At 33.2% G+C, this 22495-nt stretch overlaps 1 protein-coding gene and 1 long non-coding RNA gene across 19 annotated transcripts in view; one reads left to right on the top strand and one right to left on the bottom strand.

Annotated features, from left to right (window-relative positions):
* The window catches only part of LOC146995185 (uncharacterized), a 428660-nt gene that overhangs the window by 284391 nt on the left and 121774 nt on the right, over positions 1–22495 (top strand). For 5 of the 9 annotated variants that reach the window (XM_085825823.1, XM_085825822.1, XM_085825824.1 and 2 more), the window contains one exon: positions 4468–4530. The exons of the other annotated variants lie outside the window; for them this stretch is intronic. The gene's annotated coding sequence lies outside the window, so the exon portion shown is untranslated. The remainder of the gene's footprint in view (positions 1–4467; positions 4531–22495) is intronic. 9 annotated transcript variants of the gene reach the window in all.
* Positions 1–22495, bottom strand: part of LOC146995189 (uncharacterized) — a 96758-nt gene that overhangs the window by 59538 nt on the left and 14725 nt on the right. For 8 of the 10 annotated variants that reach the window (XR_015043611.1, XR_015043619.1, XR_015043616.1 and 5 more), the window contains exon 3: positions 12426–12631. The exons of the other annotated variants lie outside the window; for them this stretch is intronic. This is a non-coding gene — a long non-coding RNA (uncharacterized LOC146995189). The remainder of the gene's footprint in view (positions 1–12425; positions 12632–22495) is intronic. 10 annotated transcript variants of the gene reach the window in all.

The following is a 22495-nucleotide window of genomic DNA, read 5'->3' as shown; positions in this document are numbered from 1 at the left end:
TTGTAGAAATTTAACAAATTTTTGATTAAAAATCATAGTTTTAAAGTGAGCAGTGTAATTATTTTACATTTTGTAAAAATTTAACTAATTTTATATTGTAAACTGAAATTTAATAAAAGTAGTTAAATAAGAAATTAAAAGATCCAACTCAGTAAGTCAGAGCCGGAACAGCTAATGAAGGTTATGAGACTGTGATATTACTTTTGGTTTTGTGAAACGAAGGATTACTAGGATACTTTCAGATTGAAGTTCTGTAGAAACAAAAGTTTAAGTACCCTCCCCCTTTCTGAAGCTCTTTATTTGTTTATTGACTTTTGCTTATTAAAATGTCACTAAAGGAGATATGAGCAGAAAAACGTACATTCGGAGTTGCGATTCGTATGTTACGCTGTAAGAAAGAAACGTAGTGCCAGAGTGTCACTATGGTAAATAAATGTATTGAAAGTAAAAGTGTTATTTTCTGTAATGTGTGTGGTGTTATTTCATTGTGATATATAGCTATTCATGAGAAATAGAATAATTCAATTCAAGTGTGTTTGGTGAATTGAATTATTCTGTTTCTCGTCAATAGCTATATATCGCAATAAAATAACACCACACACACATTACAGAAAATAACACTTTTACTTTCAATACATTTATTTTCCATGGCGACAGTCTAGCGCTAGCTTTCTTTCTTACAGAGTAACATATGATTCGCAACTCCGAATGTGTACAACAAGAATCAAGTTTATCGAAAATATATTTCAGCGGCGATTCTAGTGGCGCATGCGCTATTAGACAAGATTCTCCTCTGTCGCCAAGTATTTCTCAGCTAATACAAAACAAAGCCACTGTACTGAAGATAACACAGTTCAGTGAAAGAGTATCTAAATGTCAATTACATTTAATGTTGCTGACGCAGACTCATTTTGCGTAGGATGCATATTCATAAATCGTTTCAGATGAACATACACTTGTTCGTGGTGATTAGAGAACCTTTCTTCTAGTAATGAAAAGGCTAATTTATAATTAGAGTCAACTATGGATATTGACTGAACAATACGATTAGCATCTCCTCTTAGCTCAGATTTTAAGTACTGTAATTTGACCACATCTGTTAAATTAGGATTTGAATCAACACTGGCTAAAAAATATCTTTAAGTGAAAGCTACTCGTGTAAGTTACCCGAAAACGTTGGCAAAATAATTTTGGATAATTTAACATTGACCTAAGCATTCGTGAAAACCAAAGGTTCCTATTCAATTTCTTTGGAAAGCTTAGCTAATTTACGATTTAATTCGACTTCTACATCTAAGACAATATCGTCAATCTCTTCTTTCTCTTTTACATAAGCATTAATACAATCAAAAGTCTTTAATCCGGACTTGTCAGGACTTCAGCGATTCCAGATTATCGGTTTTCCCGGATCATAGATCATCAGTTTAAATCTGGTAAAATGGCATGCATAAATTATAAAATTAAAAATATAAAACCGTAATTTATGAAATAAAGAGCAATTATGATCTAAAGGGTATCAAAATTTACAAAAAAATCTTAATATTTATTTGTTTACTTTATTAAACATTTCTTTCAACCCGCGCATGCGTAAAGCATACATTATGCATAGAAATTAGAAAATTGCAACCAGAAAACTATTTGATGTGTATTCGTGATATTTATAATGACGAGGAATTTGATTTAAATCATATCAAAGAGGGAGCAAATCGAGATGAAATACTACATTTAATAAGGAATTATAAGCCGATTAAAATAAAAACATCTGCCATGAAGATGAGGATAGTGCTGAGAGATCAATTTCCAGTTCATTGCACGCCGTGACGTCCCCCCCCCCCGCAGAGCAGCTTGAAATTGATAAACCGATTTTGGAATGGTTAGAGAAACAAAGGATATGCCTTTATCCATTTTTTGCAGCAATTCCACTTTTTGTTTGATGGACATCGAAACATGCTTTCCCTTTGTAGATTCTTTGCAGCTCCAGTATCGGAAATTGTGTTTGACATAATCGAAAGTTCCAACTTACTTTTATTAAATTGCTCTAATAGTCTAAAAGAAAATAATAAGCCGTATCCAATTAGAAGATTAAGGAACAACACAATCTGCAACATTAACTGAAATAGATTATTTTAGCTTAGCTTATACCGTCCGTTATACATTAAACGCGCATGCGTAAACGTATTATGCATATGCGTAAACGCATGCGCGGAAAATTTGTAGCTTTGAGGTCCGGATTATAGATCATTCCGGATTATGGATGTCCGGATTAAAGACTTTTCACTGCACTTTCTTCAATACATAACCCGAACAAAGAATCGAAATTGGAATTTATCTTTGTCTCGAACACTTTAAACTTATTCTTCAGCACTTCCAAATCACTTCTTTGGATATTTTTGTCGGCAACGTTTTGTTTTAACTTCGTTTTCAATGTATGTTTTTTCGCTGATATCTCTTTTAGTGACCTTTTAATTACCAAAAGTCAATAAACAAATAAAGAGCTTCAGAAAGAGGGATGGTACTTACTTTTTTGTTTCTACAGAACTTCAATCTGAAAGTATCCTATGTAATTCTTCATTTCACAAAACCGAAAGTAATATCACAGTCTCATAAACTTCATTAGCTGTTCCGGCTCTGACCGCCTAAACAATTAATTAAACAACGTTGAACAATTTAATTAATTGTAACAAATTGCCTCAGGCTCTTTTATAAGTATTAGTTTATGTTTTATAAAAATTTAGCAAATTTTTGATTAAGAAACATATTTTTAAGGCAAGCAGTGTAATTAATAAAACATTTGTATTTTAAGTGTGCAAGACAGTCTGTCTGAAATTGTAGCTTTTAAATACTTTTAGTCCAAAGTAGCATTAGCCCAAACATCTAATGATTGTCTGTAAATGAAAAAAATTGCCCGTTTGGACCTAATTTTTATCCTATAAAATCTGAGATTGTTTTCATTATTTATTTGAGGGGTACTGAACCCAAGGTTTGCATAACTTTTCAACCACAAGGTTTGTGCTTACATTATTTTCTTATTTTTTATAAAAAGTTTTAGAAAAGTATTTAAAATAAATGGATCTTATATCGAGTTAAAGAAAGTGCTTACAGATTGTATTTTTTAAATAAGCTAATTATCTTTAAGATAAATGCTATTATTTTTTTATGATGACAATAATAGGAAAATAAGGGGAATAAAGTCTCCTGAATATTTCTTTTTGCAGAGTTATTTATATTAAAATAAATTTCATAATCCTTAATTTTATTTGCATGAATTTCACATATTTCATAAAAAAACAGATGCATATTTGTATCCTATAAAATAATTTGTCAAAATTCTACAGGATATTTGAGTGGGCTTCCCAGACACTGTTATTTCATAAAATAACAAGCAAATATTTATATTGTATACATCAATGCCTTTAAAGATTACGTTATTTCATGTAATTGTAAGATACCTGTTTAAGTATTTATTCCATGCTAAAAGAAATTATTTGTAAATTAGGTGATATTAATTTCTTTAAAAGTAATTCATGGGTTCAGTGCAAATTGCATTTTATTTTATAGAAGAAATTTTGTTTCACAAACTTTTTGCATACACAAAGCTTTCGGTCGAAGGCTTCTTAGTATTTTTCGGTTTCGGCACGAAAATCGCCTACAGGTCGGCAGATAGTGTGGCTGGATACGAGGTTTTTATTTATGAACCTCGCGCTGTAACATCTTTCTCTATTGATTGCTATTTCCCTACTGCCAGTTGCCGCGTTCATTCGAAACCATTTCGTATTTATCAAAATCTGACAAGAATATTCTGCGTGTCGTGATTTGGAAAGCCATCTTTCAATACGAAATAATCCGTAGATACACCTAGAAGATTAAAGGTGCCATTTAGTTGTTGAGTTATCGATGAAATGGTTTCATTTCATGGTTCTTGGACTATAGTTTAAGCCTAATTTTCTATCACGAATGAGGCCCACCAGCGGCCGAGCGGTGGAGTCGCCGAACGCTGGTAGTCGGTCCGAGGTTCGAATCCCAGGAACGGGCTGGGCGTTTTCGTGGTTTTCCCCATGTGTAACGTGTATACGAGCCAGTTTCCCTTAGAAAGTGCTCCACAAAGGCACAGGCAGATAGCCCTTGAGGCTTTGTCATAATCACACACAATCATGAATGATGCCTTTTCTTTGTCAAAATTTTATTGCAAATTTTTCATCTCTGGCAATTTCTAAATAGATAGATTCGATGCACTTTTAAAAAGTTTAAAAAGTATACCAGTATTTCAGTGGTAAATTAAAATTTAGAGCTATCTAAATTTATGTGCAGTCATAATTCACTTGCATTTAGAAGTATCTAAATTTATGTGATGTCAATTTATGATTTAAATGGATGTGTGTGCCAAGTTTGGTGCTTTTATGCATGTACTGTCACTGTGGTTTATTATGGTCTCGGTAATAAAATTGTACCTATTTTTGTTTATTATAGGAATGCGAAGCGCCCAAGAAGAGGATGTGAGCAAACAAGCCCTGTGGATGTGGAGGCTGAGAGGTAAGATACCAATTTTTTCTCTTGGCTTCTTTTTTTTGTTATTGTTGCTTCTTTGTCTTTGAGTATGGTAGTAAAGTCATGCTGCGATAATGATGTTAATGTCACACTGCGACTTTTGTATAACTTCACAAAGTGACATAAATTTAATTGCTTTAAAGCAGCGGTTCTCAACCTTTTGACTAACACATACCATCTAAACAAAAATTTAAAAACCTTAGTACAACCAGTATAATTATTGTACATTTTATAATACTTATTCAGTTTCTCAATATAAATAGAAAAAATAAACGTTTTGCCATTTGCACAAGCTATTGGCTATCTGTATTAAATAGGCACACATAAAAAATATTAATTAAGAATTGGTTACCATTTTAATTATCAAAATTTAAGTTATATACTTAAATTTAGTGTAAAATTTGGGCCTGTTTAAGAGAGATCAATTTCTTTGTCTGGCCTTATTTCACTTAGCTTTAAGTGTGATCCACTTTTAATTTTATTCTGTATTTATTTTTCAAATAAAACATGGAAGAAAATCCTTGTTCACACAAATAGGTTGTGCGAAAAGGCAATAAAAATTTAGCTTTATTTGAAATGCCTTTAAATTCTTTTTTTCGGTGTAGCCAAAAGTTGTTATTTATGAAATCTTCAGTGGAAGTGCAATCACAGGAATTTTCTAACAATTGTTCTTTTTTTCTTCATAGAATTTTTGAACTTTGTTTCTTTGCCTACCACCTATTTTTTATCTTGTGTACCACCTGTTGAGAATTGCTGCTTTAAAGATCTGTGTGGGTGTCGCACAGTGTTACATTAGTTTAATCAGTATAATGTCGCAATAGCAGTATTTCAGACATCTCCTCCAGTAAAACTGATAACAGCAGAAAAGCGTTTTATTGATCCAGTAAGAAGTTACTCTTCCAGTTATTAAAATCTTACTGGAATCTTTGGAATTTTTTAATTATTGAATATAGTCATCACAATCATATCAGATTTCCTCAGTGATTATTGTTATATCTCATTGTATTGAAATTATATAACAGATGCGTTTATGATTAATTTACATTTTTATGTAAAACTTTGCTCTCATAAATTGCTATAAAACTATATGCTCATAGTTTTTGTGTATCACTTTTGTGTACTTGCGTGTATTGCTATAAAACATATGCTAATAGTTTTTGTGCAAATAAAACTTACATTTCTTCATTCAAATATTTAGTATAGCCAATAACTACAGTGAGCATAGTTATGTTAATGAAATTAAGCATATAAAACAATTTGTTTTCCAATAAATGTAAGAAAGTTTTAAATAGCAAATTTTCTAGTGTATAAGACGCACTTTTTTTCTTTGAAAATAAGTCGGGAAAAAAAGGAGGTGCATCTTGTATGTCGATACTCAGTTTTTGATTGCATTAATTTCTGGAAATTTCCTCTTTTTTTGGTGTTATGTGATTTTTTTCTTGTTTCCTTGCGATGTGTGGGAATATTACAGTTACGGAGAGCTTAGTAAATGTGCATCTGGCATGAAAACTGCAATTTTTGCGAACGACTTTTAAGTGTGGGAAATTTCAACTGTTTGGTGTTTCTTAAGTTTGTTGGCAAATTATGGTTCAAAAACAACGTTGAAATTGCTGTAACAAAGCATGCAAGCTGGATGCAGGCTTCAAATTTTGAGGTTACACCATCAAGAAGAAGGGGAAGGCCTAACATTTGGAAAGTTTGTGAATGGGTCAAAGCATCTTGGGATGCTGTGAAAACAGAGGCAGAGGTTAAATCATGTATGAAGTGTGGCATTATTAATACACTGGATGGTACAGAGGACAATCTGTTGTATGAGGACTCGAATGCTGATTTAGGAGAGGTTTCAAGTGACTTTTCATTTAGCTATGGTGATGAGTGTTTAGGTTCTGATGAAGAAAATTAAAAGCTCTTCCCCAGATGAATTGTGGGTATAAAGTATTACTTTGTATTTATATTTAAAATACTGTAAATTCATTATAATGAAATGTGTATAAAAAAAGGGGTTGTGCCTTATGCGCCTGCAAATACGGTAATAAAGATATAAAAATATCCATTCACTTAAGAGAAACTTAAATTCATTTCCTGCAAAAATTTTAAAAGATCCTTTTAATATATTTAATGCAGCCTTTTCTTAATTAATAAGAAGTTAATATTGTTAATAACATATTTTATTTATATCGGCAATTCTGTCAATGTATACATGTTTTTCGAATGGCCTTTCATCGAATTTTACAAAATATGACTCGTATTCATAATATAAGTTTACAATGTCTCCTTCAGCCTCATGAAATTAAACAAAATATGCATTATTATTATAAAAAATTATAATGCTATTATATGCATTGAGATGAGCAGTGACTGGCAAGAGTTTTAAAGCTATTTATTAAATTTTAAATTACTTTAAGATTGAAAGAAAGCTCCAAATTTTTAAATAGGTACTAAACATTTTGATGATTGTTTGATTTACTATTTTGAAGCTTTATTATTTATCATTTATACTTTTATTATTTTTGAAACTCGGACGCTTCCAAACATATGAATTTATAATACTTACAATTCAGTAAAAAAAATACAAACTTAAAATTTTAGATTCTAAGCTGTCAAGACAGCTTCTGTACAAAAAAGTACTCGCTGTTATACACTCATGTCCATAAATTAAGGATAATGCAAAATCAGGCAAAGGAAAAGTTAGAAGCAAAACAAATTTGACTTATTTGTAAAGCTTATTTATTAAACAAAAGGTAAAGAGCAAAAACAGATGCTATATGTTTGATATTATTAAAAAAATTAGCGATTTTTTTTCTCCCTGGAGCAAATTACCAAAAAAAAAAAAAAAAAAAAAACTTATTTACAAAAAACCAATATTACATGGTTGGTTTGATTGTTAATACATTGTATGTCTCCCAGACGATGCAATACAGTCCGTACAACGCCTAGGCATCTGAGTATCAAATTATCGATCTGATCTTGGGGGATATTACATCACTCAAAAAGCAATGCACTCCGAAGTTCCGGTAGACATGTAGAAAGAGGTTGACGGGCTGCAACTCGTCGGCCAAGCATGTCCCACACGTGTTCTACTGGTTCAAGTCTGGTGAGAATGCTGGCCAGTCTGTACGGGTGATATCCTCCGATTGAAGGCATTCGCTTACGATATTTGCACGGTGAGGACTGGCGTTGTCATCCATAAACAAATTGTGTGCCCATGGCACTCCGAAACAAATGTACATGTTGTTCCAGAATGACGTCCCGATAGATATGGCTTGTCATGATTCCAATTTGAACATGAAGGTCAGTTCTGGAACCCAGAATAATTCCACCCCAAACAAGCACTCCTACACCACCGTAACGGTGTCGTTCAATGATGCTTTCTTGGTGGTAACGAATACCTGGAGCTCTCCATATGAAAGTCCGGCGAGAATCAGACTGCAAGCTAAACCTGGACTCGTCGGAAAACATCACACAAGCCCACTGTTGCGGTGTCCACAGTGCATGCTCTCTACTCCAGGCTAACCGCAGGCGACAGTGAGTTGCAGTAAGTGGAACGCATCTGACAGGTCTACGAACATATAAACCAATCTGCCCTAAGCGTCTGTACATGGTCTGCCTTGAAATTGTCGTACCAGTGGCTGAAGAGAGCTGACGAGGCAGGTCTCAGGCTGTGCTCCACCTGTTTGTTTTGGCAGTAACTGCCAAATACCGGTCCTTATTCGGCGCTGTAACTCTGGGGCGACCTGTGCTGTAACGTCTACTCACATTACCATCATCTGGGAATCGTTGCCAAAGCCTGGAGATGACACTCTGGGCAATTCCAAGTTTGTCTGATACTTCCAGTTGGGTACGCCCACATTCCAGACGGCCGATAATTCTACCACGTAAAAAATCATCCAAATGCGTCCTTTGTCGGTTATTGCACTGAAATGCTTATAAAGTGCCTGCGAACAATTTTACTTCTTTGCCTGTATTCGTTATATATCACTTTCTTACATTCTCGTCATTGTGAAGTACCATCGGTGTCATCTGGTTACTTCCTAAAATTTGCATATGATTCTTGAAGATGTGTGTTGTGATGTTACAGGTGATATTTTAGTATATTTTAGAGTTCGATTTCCGCGTGACTCCGAATTATCCTTAATTTATGGACATGAGTGTAGTAGCAACTTTGTTGCAGCATATTTTGGGTGCCCCCATGCTGCACAGACACTATACATTTACCACCCACCAACCTTTTTGAGATTAACTGTTATAGTAGCACCTTTCTTTTCAATTGTTGCAGGGAGATGAGTTTGCACTATCTCTAAAAAATACATTAAATGGAAAATTTACTTGTGAATTTTTAATTATAATTACTGCATATTTAAACAGAAAGTCAATTAATTAAAAACCATAACATTTTTGCGATGCAACTATCACACGGAGGACGAGTCCAAGGATTTTCAAGTTCTCTTTCCCTACGATCAGCTTCTTGAAAGAACTTTTCGGCTTGCAGCATATTTTGGGTGCCCCCATGATGCACAGACACTATGCATTTACAACCCCCGAACCTTTTTCGTGATTCGAACCCGAGTGCTTTGGTACGGCAGTCGGCCTGATCGAGCGGTAAAATATAATGTAAAAGAACAAAGCTTTACTTAATTCAGCTCAATTACTGACAAATGGATAGATAACAAACTAAGTAACAATACATCATAAAAATTAAATAGCAGAACAAATGAGGATTAAACATCATTTTAAGAATAAAAAAAAGTTAGACATTTTAAATAACATTTTAAACATTTGCAATCAGATAAAACTGCTATTTTATGTTGTCTTCTAATTCATTTAAAGTCTTCTTGACATAACAGGTTCATACACTAAATATATTACTCTTCCTTCATGCATTGGGATATCTTTCCAGATGCTAATATCTACCTGCTTTATTTCTTCTGGGATGGTCACATATGCATTTAGTAGCACTATGCACTATTCATGGAAGTCTGGTCTTATTTTATTCGATTTTTTGAATAATTAAGATTTGACTCAGGCTGAGAGCTACGGGTGCTGGGTGTGACTTAATTTGGCAGATTTCATATTATACGTAATGTAAGTTATCAAGATATTTTGTAAATGATGATGTACATAAAAATATATTTATAAATGTTGACTTATGTAAAATAACCTATGATAACTTCAGGGATTTAAATGTCCCCCTTTTTTTTTCACTTACCCAACTGTACTCTTCGGCTAGCGTGTCCGACATCACTTCAAAATATTTGTTACGATTACTATTAATATGTTTACGTTAGTCTCCTTTAACATTAATATGTTTCAATTCATTGACCTAAATAAATAAATATATAAATAAAAATTGACTTTAATCTATAAATGCATAACCAACAAGATTTCTTATTCTATCATTTAAGAAAATTATTTCAACTTCACAGAACACTCAAGAAATCTAACTTTCCTCAAAATAAAATGCAAATGTAATGGAAACTTATTTATAAAATCATAACGTTTTCATTGCTTTGAGTTCCATATTTGTATTTTAGTACATTTTATGCAGTTAGTTTTTATGTAAAGAAAATAAGATAATACTGAAATAGAAAATTTCATTTAAGCAAAAACGTAACAGAAATTACTTTATAAAATGAAAATGTGTGCAAAAAGTAAACAAAATAAAAATAAATAAAAAAAAAAAAAAAAACTATTAGGATTAATGTAAAATATTATTTTACAATACCACAGGAGCTATGTTGTTGAGAAACATTCTCTCTAAAAATTGAAGTTCTAATTAAGTTTTTAATTGGAATATATTTAATTCTGAATTTTTCGGTTGATTGCACAGTTAGGAGTTTTCAGCAACTCCACCTTTTCTTGCAATATTTGTAATCTACTTGATAAAGAATTTAAATTTTTTAAGATTAGATGTTGAAGTTCTGCGGAAGAGAAAAGGTCAGGGTATTACATATTTAATTCAGAAGTCAAACAACAAAAATCAGCGTTATATTTACAAAATTTTCACAGTGACTGTTTACTGTGAAAATTTTGTAAATATAACGCTGATTTTTGTTGTTTGACTTCTGAATTAGTATTTATTCGGCGTGTTATTGTGTCTTTATTACATAATTATTCTAAAAACCTGAAAACAGAACACTTTTAAAAAATTGACTATTGGCAAATTCAGAAAGTTACTGTTAAAAAATTTCCAGCTGCGGTAAGATAGATTTCCCACAAAGCAGGTTTAGGATTTGCTAGATTTGGCGAGAAATCACCCATTTGGCAACATCTTTCAGCGAAATTGGCAATATGCCGTAGACGGATGGAGAACCATTTAGAACGAGTTCTTACTGGTTTGACTTAGAATGTTCTCGAATGCATGCTAAAAGCTATATAAACCCTGCCTGTATGCGGAGTAGCAGTAGTATCTCGAGTCTATCGAGTTGATTTTCAGTCTAGTATTGAATTGATTGGGGAGTGCGTAGAGAGAGTCTCTTAATGTATCGCGAGTTAGTGCATCATCGAGTCTTATCTTGGAGTGTGTTGAGCTCCAAGAACGATTGAACTGAGTCAGAAGCTGTATTCTAGTGCTTATTGTGGAGTGCATCGCGAGTTGTAGCGTCGAGAATCTCGACAGTACGTCGAGTTCTGAGAAGACTGAACCTAGTCGGGAGCTGTACTCTAGCACTTTGCTGTGAAGCTGTCTTCACTGTTACAGCCTAAAGGCTCTGTTGCTGATTGTTTCAATGTGCTTGTCGCAGTTTTTGGACGACTGTAAACATGTTTTTGGAGATGTCCTGAATAATACTGGCAAATACATTGTGTGTTTATTAAGTGTCATCGTTAATCACTCCAAATTGCATGAACCTGTACAGGAATGCAACAGTACGAAACCTTTATTGGGTCTTTCTGATGAGCCTGCTTTTGGAGTATTAGTCCTCAGATTTGCAGTGAGGACTAGCTAAAACAGATGCAGAAAATTCTGGTTGAAAATATTTTCCTTGTGTGCACTCTGGTAGCAATGGCAAGCACAGCTCTGCTAGCTTTTTTACTATAGTACTTTTTTACTGTTTTTTACTTGTTTACTTTTTTTACTCATCTGAAGAATCGGAGAATTTAAATCGCTGGTGTTTTTTTTTTTTTTTTTTTTGTTGTTGTTTCCGCACCAAATTCTGCACTTTTCGATGTCTGAAAACTTCATAGCCAACTTTAACTTTTCTATGCCTTTTTCACTGAAAATTTTAAATTTCCGTTATCACTCATAAACAATAATTTAACATAAAGCAAAAAGAATGAATTAAATAATCGTTTAATGTTAGATTAAACATCTAAATGTTCTAGCAGCATTTATTTGCTCATGTATAATTATCGAAATATTTGATGTAAAATTAAATTAACAGTCATGGCTACATTATTTTATAAAATTCTGCAAATTTCAGATATTTTGCAACAATTTATTCAATAAATAAATCAAATAGAATTTTTATGGTTTCGAATTGTAGGATTATACTATTTCATTATTTTTCCACTGCAAAATTAAGGTGACCGAATAGATTTTGAGAGCATCAAATTTGTATAAAAAAAATGCAGTTAAATATTAAAGCAAATATATATTATATCCTGATATGATTGTTAATTTTTGAATTTTTTAATACATGCATTCCTATTTTTAAACAACTAGTCTGGTAATTAAAATAATGTTAAGATTCAAAAACCAAACTACCAACTCGTACTAATAATTTATGGATAAAAGTACTAAAAATGGAGATGTTACTATATTTTAAAAATATTTTGGTACTGATGTCATTCATAACAGCATTTTCCATGTTCTATTCAGCTTTCTAAATTATACAGTGAGAAAAATGAGCAACAAGAACACATAATTATAGAAAATATCATACTTGTCGATGCAAAAATTTAGAGAACCCGGTGAAATTGCCAAAGTTCTCAATAATCTGGGGCTTGATGTGATGCAATCATTTTGTTCAGTTTAATTCATTTTTTCATATTACATATGTCATTTATCCATATCAGCCCAAAACCAAGAATTTGGCACCGTTTGTACACCTTCATCAAATTCAGCAATGTAAAAGAAACTCTTGAAAAGCTAAAATAATTATTTTAGGTATTTTAGGTAAATTTAAAATAGATCAAGTCTTAAAATAAATAAAAAAGCACTATTTCATTCAAAATATTTCAGGTTCAAAGCATAAGTTTAGAGAAGAACAATTTACAAATAGATTTGAGTTTTAATACAATTTATTCCTGTGTTCTTATTAAATACGCATTACTGTTCTTTTTTAATCGATACAGATTTAAGTTTTGGTAGAGGGATAATTTTTTTTTACTTTGGTGTAATAAAGGCGTTTCTTCGAAAACATAAATTGGAAGAAATATTCTTGATGAATACTTACAAAATAATCTCTCTCTCTCTTTATTTATTTATTTATTTATTTTTAAATCTTAAATGATCATAAACAGCGTTTTCGTTAAAAATGCTATCTGTAAAATTTTCTTTAGTAAACACCAGCAAAATGGAAACTGCCCTAACATAATTAGAATTTTATTTATTTTATTAATGTATGTATAATGATGTATCTAAGTATGAAATCAATTAAAAATCAGCTTGCCATTTAAAAAACAGCCTTGCTTTTATCAATTAACCCAAGTACATTTAGAAACAAATTTAATTGGTTTAATTATTCAGAGACTACTTTTAAGGAATGACTATATAGAAAATATTTCATATGAAATAAAGTTGCAACACTTAACTAATAGGATCACGTTCATTATTCTTTGCAGAACTTTATTGACATAGCTAATTTTATCTGCATATACATGTTTATGAATTAAATGTATATTCAACTGAGTAAAAGGAAATAATTATTTAATTTAAATTTTGTATATTTTGCTCTTTAAACAACCTGTTATTAGTAGTATATTCTGAGGCAGGAAAGTGATGTTCTATTTTTATTGCATTGCATGATTATTTTCGTGTTATTTAAAAAAACATTAGCAAGCCTTGTGAAAACATAATCGAGTATATTTAGTTATCAATTAAATAAATTACATCATCAATTAAATAAATTACATCATCAATTAAATAAATTACACAGACATCAGAAGTATGCAACCTGATAATGTAATGAAAATATGTAGCATTTATGAAAAATTGTGGCTCGAATTGAAAGAACAGGAAATTTCTACAAATATTCTCATATTTAGAGTTGATTTTGGACTGACATCACTTTCATGAATTATTAGTTTTTTCTTCTTGATTGGTATGATGTCTCTTTCATCACTTGAGTATTCGTGATACGATTCTGCTTCAATAGATGATAAATTAGGGGAGATCTCACATCGACTAGACTTCATGATGAAATCCATAATTAACAATTGCCTGTTGTTTTTTTGTCCCCCTAAATCTTTTTAAACATCCGTATATAGATTTAAACACTTACTAAGCTCCCCTTGGAATCGGAGATTTCATTCGACATTTGTGTCATATTGTAAAAAATGATTACCTAATTTTCTTCCCAATTCAAGTCCTACACTGATGACTTTAGCTGTGAATGCAGCTGGTTCAGATTGGTCTTCATCATGTTTATTTGTTTCATGAATCATGTTAACTAACTCATCCTCATTTAGTTCTTCATCAACCATTATTCCTTTAATATATGCTTGAGCTAAATCCTCAAAACCTTCTCCTACTACAGTTTGAGCCAATTTAGTGATCTGAGAATATTCACACTCTAATGGTAATCTATCATTCTCATCTTTAGCAACATCCAACGTATTGCTTTCCAGCATGCGTTGAGCATTGATTGTTTAATCTGAGTATATGACAGTCCAACACAATCTAAGATTGTAAATTTCTTCCAAGCATCCATAAGAGTAAGATTCATTATTCTCCATTTTTTCTAAAATATACCTAAAGGTTTGTTTGATATACACAATGTTGTAAAAGCCAGAAAATATTACTTGATTCAATGGCTGTAATAAAGAAGTTGTATTTTTTGGGCAAAAAGACTATTTCTACTTTTTTGTGTTGTAAATTTTGAAGATGACCAGGTGCATTATCTATTAAAAGAAGAGTCTTAAAAGGCAATCCTTTTTTACCTAAATAATTTTTGACATCTGGGACAAACATGGTAAGAAATCATTCATTGAACCTTATGGCAGTGACCCGTGCTTTCCTGTTAGGCATCCAATAAAAGGGAAGGTTATTTATATTTGTTCCTTTAAATGAACATGGTGTTTTTGATTTGTTAATAACCAATGGTTTCATTATATAATTGCCTGAAGCATTGCAACAGAAAAAAATTGTATGACTTTTCACTACCTTATGACCACTAGCTGATTTGCAAGGTACAGTCAAAAGTTGTTAATTCGGACACCTATAATCCGGAATGATCTATAATCCGGACCTCAAAGCTAAAAACTTTCTGCGCATGTGCCGCGTTAGCACATGCGCACAGGCGTTTTACGCGAGCGCGTAAGAACTTGACTACTGCGCATATGCGTGTGAGCAAGCGCAGAATACGTTTTCGCCTGCGCGTTTAATGTATAACGGACGGTGTAGGCTAAAATTATCTAATTATCTATTTCAGTTAATGTTAATGATTGCGTTGTTCCTTAATCTTCGAATAGGATCCCGCTTATTATTTTTTGCAGACTGTAAGAGCAATTTTATAAAAGTAAACTTGAACTTTCGATTATGTCAAATAGAATTTCCGATGCTGGAACTTCCAAAGGATCTACAAAACGAAATTATGTTTCAATGTCCAACAAACAAAAAGTGAAATTGCTGAAAAAAATGGATAAAGACATGAAGAATGTGACAGAGAGGTTAGTGAAAACAAAAAAATTTCCATTGACCAGTTAGTCGGTATTCTCGGCACAGCAATTAACGGGACTTGAACAGCAGAACTTTTTAACTGAAAAGAAATTATGTCTGTTTATAGAATTAAAGAGAAAGTATTAGTATCACATAAAATGAAGCAACTTAAACAACTTACATTGAAAGAAATGTTTAATAAAGTAAACAAATAAATATTAAGCTTTTTTTTTTTGTAAATTTTGATACCCTTTAGATCATAATTGTTCTTTATTTCATAAATTACGGTTTCATATTTTTAATTTTAGAATTTCTGCATGCCATCTTACGAGATTTAAACTGATGATCTATAATCCGGAAAAATCGATAATCCGGAATCGCCGAAGTCCCGACGAGTCCGGATTAACGACTTTTGACTGTATTTTTTTTTTTTTTTTTTTTTTTTTTTTTTTTTTTTTCAGAACAACGTAGACACGTCAGCATTGAAGATCTGATCAGAAATGTAGGAGATCGTGGCAATTGATTTCAGCAAATTTTGCTGGATATTGTTGTTACATTCGAATCAGCAGATGCACTTTCTCCTTTCAATCTTAGATTATGTAAAGAATGCCTTTGTTTAAATATTATTAAATCTCTCAAACCAACCATGACTTGTGGAAAAAGATACCTTTTTTTCATCTGACAAAGTCGATAGTGACCGATTCTTAAGTGCTTTATAAATTTTTAAAGCCTTGTTTCTAATAGCATCAGTATCAATTGGAATCCATTTTAAATTTTCGTCTTCTACCCATATCTAATTCTTTTTCTAGTAGAGTCTTCATTTTTTTTTTAATTGTCCTTATTGTGGCTTCATTCATGGAGTAAAATTTAGCAACATTTGTTACTCCTTCTCTATTACATAGATGATCTAATATTTTAATTTTTGCTTCTAATTTCATTTTTGATTTTTTTTTAAAAATCGTTTTGGCATTATAATACTTTAAAAAATTTACATAAATTATAAAAAATGCCACAAAAACTATAAATGTTGAAAACTTGCTAGTAAACATTCAGATATGTAGATAAAAATGATGTAATCCTTGCTGCTAAAATACTGATACTGCATTAGTTCGCGTGAACCATATAATTTAAAATTTTACTATTATGAAATACATATACATACTATTGAGATTCCCCTAACACGGGGAATCCTCATCCTTGTTGTTGCCACCAGTGTTACCAAAGAAATGAGATTAAAAAATGACTTCAAATGTATGTATTTGCGTTTATGCAGCAAATACTATTTTACTAAGTTTTTGAAATCTGTTAATTTTTAAACTGTGTAAAACTGAAATCATGTAAAACAGGTAAGTACTGTATAAATCGAGGGATAGGTGTATTTCCACGAGATGTTAATACATCAGAACTTTAAATGTCTGTACATATATACTTGAAGATGAAATCCTGCAAAGTTGACAAATGTTTTTAGGAAAATGAAAATTAAAATGGAAATACAAATTTAAATTTCAATAAATTTGACTTTCTTATCGTCAAGACTGCACTTGCATTGTTTTAGAGTGGAATTCATACAGAAAAGCTTCTAATTTCAAAATTGTCGTGTAGTTTTTGTAGTAAAATATATTCCTGTTTCTAACTTTTCCAGGTCTAATAAAGAATACTGCTTTAACATATGGTTAAATAAAATGAAAAGGCATGATCTTTTGTAGTATTTGTAATAATTTGTCTGTCATGTTACCACAAGTTTTTGTTGGTGTTAATTGTTTTTTATTTTCATTTTTTACTCAGAATTGCAGAATTCCAGGTCTTTAAATTTCTAAAAGATAAGCAACAAAGCATAGTATTTAAGAAAAATTTTTATTATTTGCACTTCAAATGCCGCATATGTCAACTAAGTTTAAAGTTGTATATTTTAATACAGAATTAAAAAGAATTAACACCAACGTGCTGCTAATTTGTGTGTGTCCAGTGAATTAGAGGAAAGACCATTCTTAATGCCCATCAACCATGATTTACCAACAATGCGAGAAACAGGCCATCTTTGGAAATCAGAATTTATTTTAGCAACATAAACGTTATTTATACTAGATTTGCATTTGCTGTCATGTAAGTTTTTGATGGGCTTCTGAAACAAAAGAAAATATTTGTTGGTGGTATGATGAAATAAAATATTTGATACTAATACTCTCCGACTGTCATCTAAAATCACACAATCGTTTCCTTTGTTGAAACAATTTATTGTGAATAGGTTTTCTTTTCCTTTTTTATTTGGACATCTGCAGCTTCATTTAGAGTATGCCCTTCCTCGATGAACTAATGTTCAGTTGTAGTGGGTTCCTGGGCATAGCCTTATCCCAGTGTAGTAAGTTAATACTTTTACGAATGTTAAAGAAATAATGTTGCTGAAGTTCGTAAAAATAAAAATTCGAAGAGCAGTTATGGCAGTGAAATGAAATGAAAGCAATTGTGACATTATAATCAGTAGTAATGGCAGAGTTTGCAGCAAATATAAGATGATGAGTTTTGAAGTTAAAACCTAGAGCTAGTTGGAGTGTGAGCAGCAAAGGCAATCGGGGGCGGAGAGAGAAGAAAAAGCCCTTTTCTTCTTTTTTCTTCCCCCTCTCCTCGAGTATTCAAGGCTGAATGGTTCAGTAGTCAGGTGGTAGGCGGGAGCTTGTTGAACTTCTGTTGGCTGGCAGAGGAGTAATCCTATTGGGTGAAGTGTGATTTACAGTGTGCTACGGGGAAGGCCTAGGCTGTTTTCAATCCATACTCCTTTAGAAGGGTACAAAGACACACATCATTTCCAGGTTCCTGGGTTGTACCTTATCCTGTGTATAGCACATGAAATACACTGGTGTGCAAAAATTAAGGACGAAGTCGAAAAATTAGCATATCAGCTGAACGAAGAGGCAGAGCGGACAGAAAGACCAATCCCGAGATTAAGTAAGGTGATCTACGGTAGCACTTGCGCAGATATGCAGGTAGACATAATGGGGGAGTGTCTGAGTTGTATAAAGCATGTTCTCGGTGAAAGATCAGTATTTCTGGCAAAGAGATTGCACACCGTATAGCAGTTAAAATCACACTGAGTTGCTGCCTCGGCGAGAAATGGCGAATAATCAATCTGTTAGATGACATCTGGATGCTTTTACCCGAGGTCATTGGGAAGTTGGAGGAAGGCCGCCGTGTGACAAGTGTGGCTGCAGAGATCGGAATTGCTCATAGCATCGTTTCACGACTTTGGAGACAATTTAAAACTACAGGAACAGCTATCCGGGGGTTTAGTAGTGGTCGTTCACGAGGAACCACACCTGCAGATGACCGGTATATTGCCTTACAGGCCAGAAGAAACAGGCGGCAGACAGCGGGAGAAATCGCTAGACACACGACGCAGGCGACTGGACGACAGATATCGCGTTTTACCGTGGCCAGAAGACTGCAGGGTGGTGGTCTGTTTGCACGACGCCCTGTACGGTGTGTACCTGTAACGCCTGCCCATCGGAGAAGGCGTTCTCTGTGGTGCCGGGAACACCGGAATTGGAGAGACAATGAATGGGGACGAGTACTCTTTACAGATGAGAGCAGATTCAGTCTGAGTAGCGATTCTCATCGCATACTCATCTGGAGAGAGCGGGGAAGCCGCAATAATCGATCGAACATCATTGAAAGGGACAGGTATGGAGGTGGCGGTGTTAACTTCCGAAGGTTTAGCAAGACGGATGTTGTCTGTTTTTGGTTATGAAAAGTATAAATTGTTAGTGTAACTAACTGTGCGTTCTGTGTCTGGGTGTGAGATGTTAATGTAAAACTGAGTAGCGTAGTGATCAGCTAGTGACTCAGCTTTCTCAGTTTCTGTGTATGTGATCCCAGAGGGGCCATTAAGGGGCAGAATATTTGTGTAGCATCTATTATATCTAGAAGCAGTTTTCCATATACATGATCATCAGTAGAGAGTGATTCTAAATATCTAGACCATTTGTTTTGTGCGTGTACTGACTTCCTGATTCAGCCGATTTAAAATTCTCTTAACTTCTGGGCATCTGGTCCTCTGCCATATTTTTCTAGCTCTCTTTCTGTTAGCTAAAAGTTCTCTAATAGCAGGATCTCTGGCCCTACCAGTCAACGGGACCGCCTTGCTATTTTTCAGAGCACGGTTAAGTGTGCTAGTAAAATCTTCGATAACTGCGTCTAACTCGTCTTCACTGTGTATCGCGGGTAACGGGTACTGAGTGTTGTTTAGAGCTACCCAGTTCATAATAAAGGCTCTTTTGTGTGATGTACTATAGCTACTGATATTCACCTCCATTAAAACAGGGTTATAATCAGAGAATAGTTCACGTAATCTTTCTATCCTTGATGGTTGATAAATATTTTTTAGCAGGAAAAATTCAATAATGCTTGCAGATCTATAGCATGTTGGGTAGGAGGGAGCTACAACAGTAAAGTTGGCCGTTGAGGCAAATTGATTAACAATGTGACCATTTGAATTATCATTTCTGCAGTTCCGATTTTTGTGGTGTGAGTTAAAGTCTCTACCTATGATAATTTTATTGTTTAGTTTGGATATAGCCATTAAATCGGCGAAAAATCCTTCTGTGGTTTACGGTTGAGTAACTAGATCGAGACGAACGTGATTGGTTGTAGAGTGTGTGGTATGATTATGATAGCTACCGCCTTCATGGCCGAAAGCTGTTGAACTGTGATTACAAAGTGAGAGATGGAGCGCTTAAGGATCCTCGTTAAGCGCTCCATCTCTCACTTATTTCAATTTTTTCCACCAGCATTTTTTGTGATTGGTTGAAATTCTTTCTTGTCTTCAATCCATACTAATTTAAAGGGATGGCTGAGTGAATGAGGGGGTAGAGGACATGATGGAAAAATTAAATTAAGCCTGCTTCAATATTAATTAGTGATCCGATAGGAATAAAAATTTTAATTTTCCCAATTTTTGGTGCTAAGCTAGGCAATTAGGTATATTACAATAATTAGTTAAAGAATAATTAATTAGTTTTTTGGGTCTTTTTTAAACTGGTGTAAAGGCCCTTATTTTCGTGAGCCCGTCGTAATCGCAAAAATCAAAGCTTTGCGAAATACTTTTTTTTTCCCCCAACTTTACTTAAGTACTTTTAAAATTTTTCAACTTTCTGTTCTGTTCATATAAAATTCGTGAAATTTTCAACTCGCGAAATCACCGATATATTCATTTTTGTGAAAATTACGGCCTGCAAAAATAAGGGCCTTTACAGTAATTAAACGTTTATCAAAAACCTTTATTGTATGTCTCTGAGGATGGTTTTAGGCCTTTTCCTGTGTTCTTCGGATTTGATATGATTTAAAATTGGTATTGTGGACTTGTTTGCCCTGGTTATATCATTGTAGAATTTTTGACTGGAGGAACAACTTTTGGTTGTGGTGGTGTAGGTAAATTTTGACTTGAAGTGCTTCGTTGATTTACAGTGTTAACTGCATTCTGGACATAATTAGTATCGTTTTCAGGGTCCAGAGGACGAAATATATTTTTCATGGCAATGAAATTTGATGCATCTCTAAGAATTACAGTTTTTTAAAATCTGTTTTACACGGGAACCGATTGTCCGATTTTGATGCGGTTTCCTGCATTCAATAGCAATTTCATGCTCCACAAATTTTATATCTGCATCTCAAATAGGATGCAAGTTGTAGGAAAATGCTTTTGAAAGCAGCAAGCCGCATCAAAATCACACGACTCGAAAGTTAATGATCCATTTTGATGCGTTTTGCTGCTTTCAACTGCAAATGCATGCCCCATCATTTTGATATAAGTTTTATGTCTGTATCTCAATTAGGGCGTAATTTCGCCGGGTTGTCTGTCTATACCAGGGTTTCTTAAACTGGAGTCGCTGGACTTGCAGCAGGGGGTTGCCTAGAATTTTAGCAGTTTTGATATTTCTTTAATTTATTATAATACTTTTACAATTACCAAATATTTTTACATAATACAATACATCTTAAAATAGATATGGCAATACAGACAAAGAAAAAAAAATGAATCCGTTTCGACACCTTCATTTTATAATAGAAACGTTCATTTTTCTTGCTTTGCACGTGACGCTGTCATTTCATCTGTTACTTATTTAAAATGTTCACATTGTTCTATGTCTTAAAATTAGAAATTAAATGTAGTGACCTAAAACTGCAAGTGTACAAAAGAAAAAATTGACAGTTTCACTCACGCATGTGTGGGATTTGCGCAGTACTTATTGGGTTCCACAGAATTTTTGTAAATACAGTCAAAAGTAGTTAATCCGGACTCGTCGGGACTTTGGCGATTCCGGATTATAGATCATCAGTTTAAATCTGGTAAGATGGCATGCAGAAATTATACAATTAAAAATATGAAACCGTTATTTATGAAATAAAGAACAATTATGATCTAAAGGGTATCAAAATTTACAAAAAAAAGCTTAATATTTATTTGTTTACTTTATTAAACATTTCTTTCAACAAGCACATGCGTAAAGCATACATTAAGCATAGTCGAAATTAGAAAATTGCAACCAGAAAACTATTTGATGTGTACTTGTGATATTTATAATGACAAGGAATTTGATTTAAATCATATCAAAGACGGAATACATCGAGATGAAATACTACATTTAGTAAGGAATTATAAGCCGAATAAAATAAAAACATTTGTCCTGAAGATAAGGATAGTGCTGACAAATCAACTTCCAGTTCATTGCGCGCTGCGATGTCCCCCCCGCAGAGCAGCATGAAATTGATAAACAGATTTCGGAATGGTTAAGAAACAAAGGATATGCCTTTTTCCATTTTTTGCAGCAATTCCACTTTTTGTTTAATGGACTTCGAAACATACTTTTGCTTTGTAGATCCTGTACATATTAGTAAATATATATCGGAAATTCTGTTTGACATAATCGAAAGTTCAAGCTTACTTTTATAAAATTGCTCTAACAGTCTGCAAAAAATAATAAGCCTGATCCAATTCGAAGATTAAGGAACAACGCAATCTGCAACATTAACTGAATTGAATAATTTTAGCTCAGCTTATACCGTCCGTTATACGTTAAACGCGCATGCGTAAACGTATTATGCGCATGTGCACAGGCAAAGTCACAGCCGTAAAGGTCTTAC

This window comes from Stegodyphus dumicola, chromosome 10 (assembly GCF_044657685.1).
Source record: "Stegodyphus dumicola isolate Sdum_Otavi_A_Nest chromosome 10, ASM4465768v1".
Lineage (NCBI taxonomy): Eukaryota > Metazoa > Arthropoda > Arachnida > Araneae > Eresidae > Stegodyphus > Stegodyphus dumicola.
Note: the sequence above shows the minus strand (reverse complement) of the source record. Positions and strands in the feature narration are given on the sequence as shown.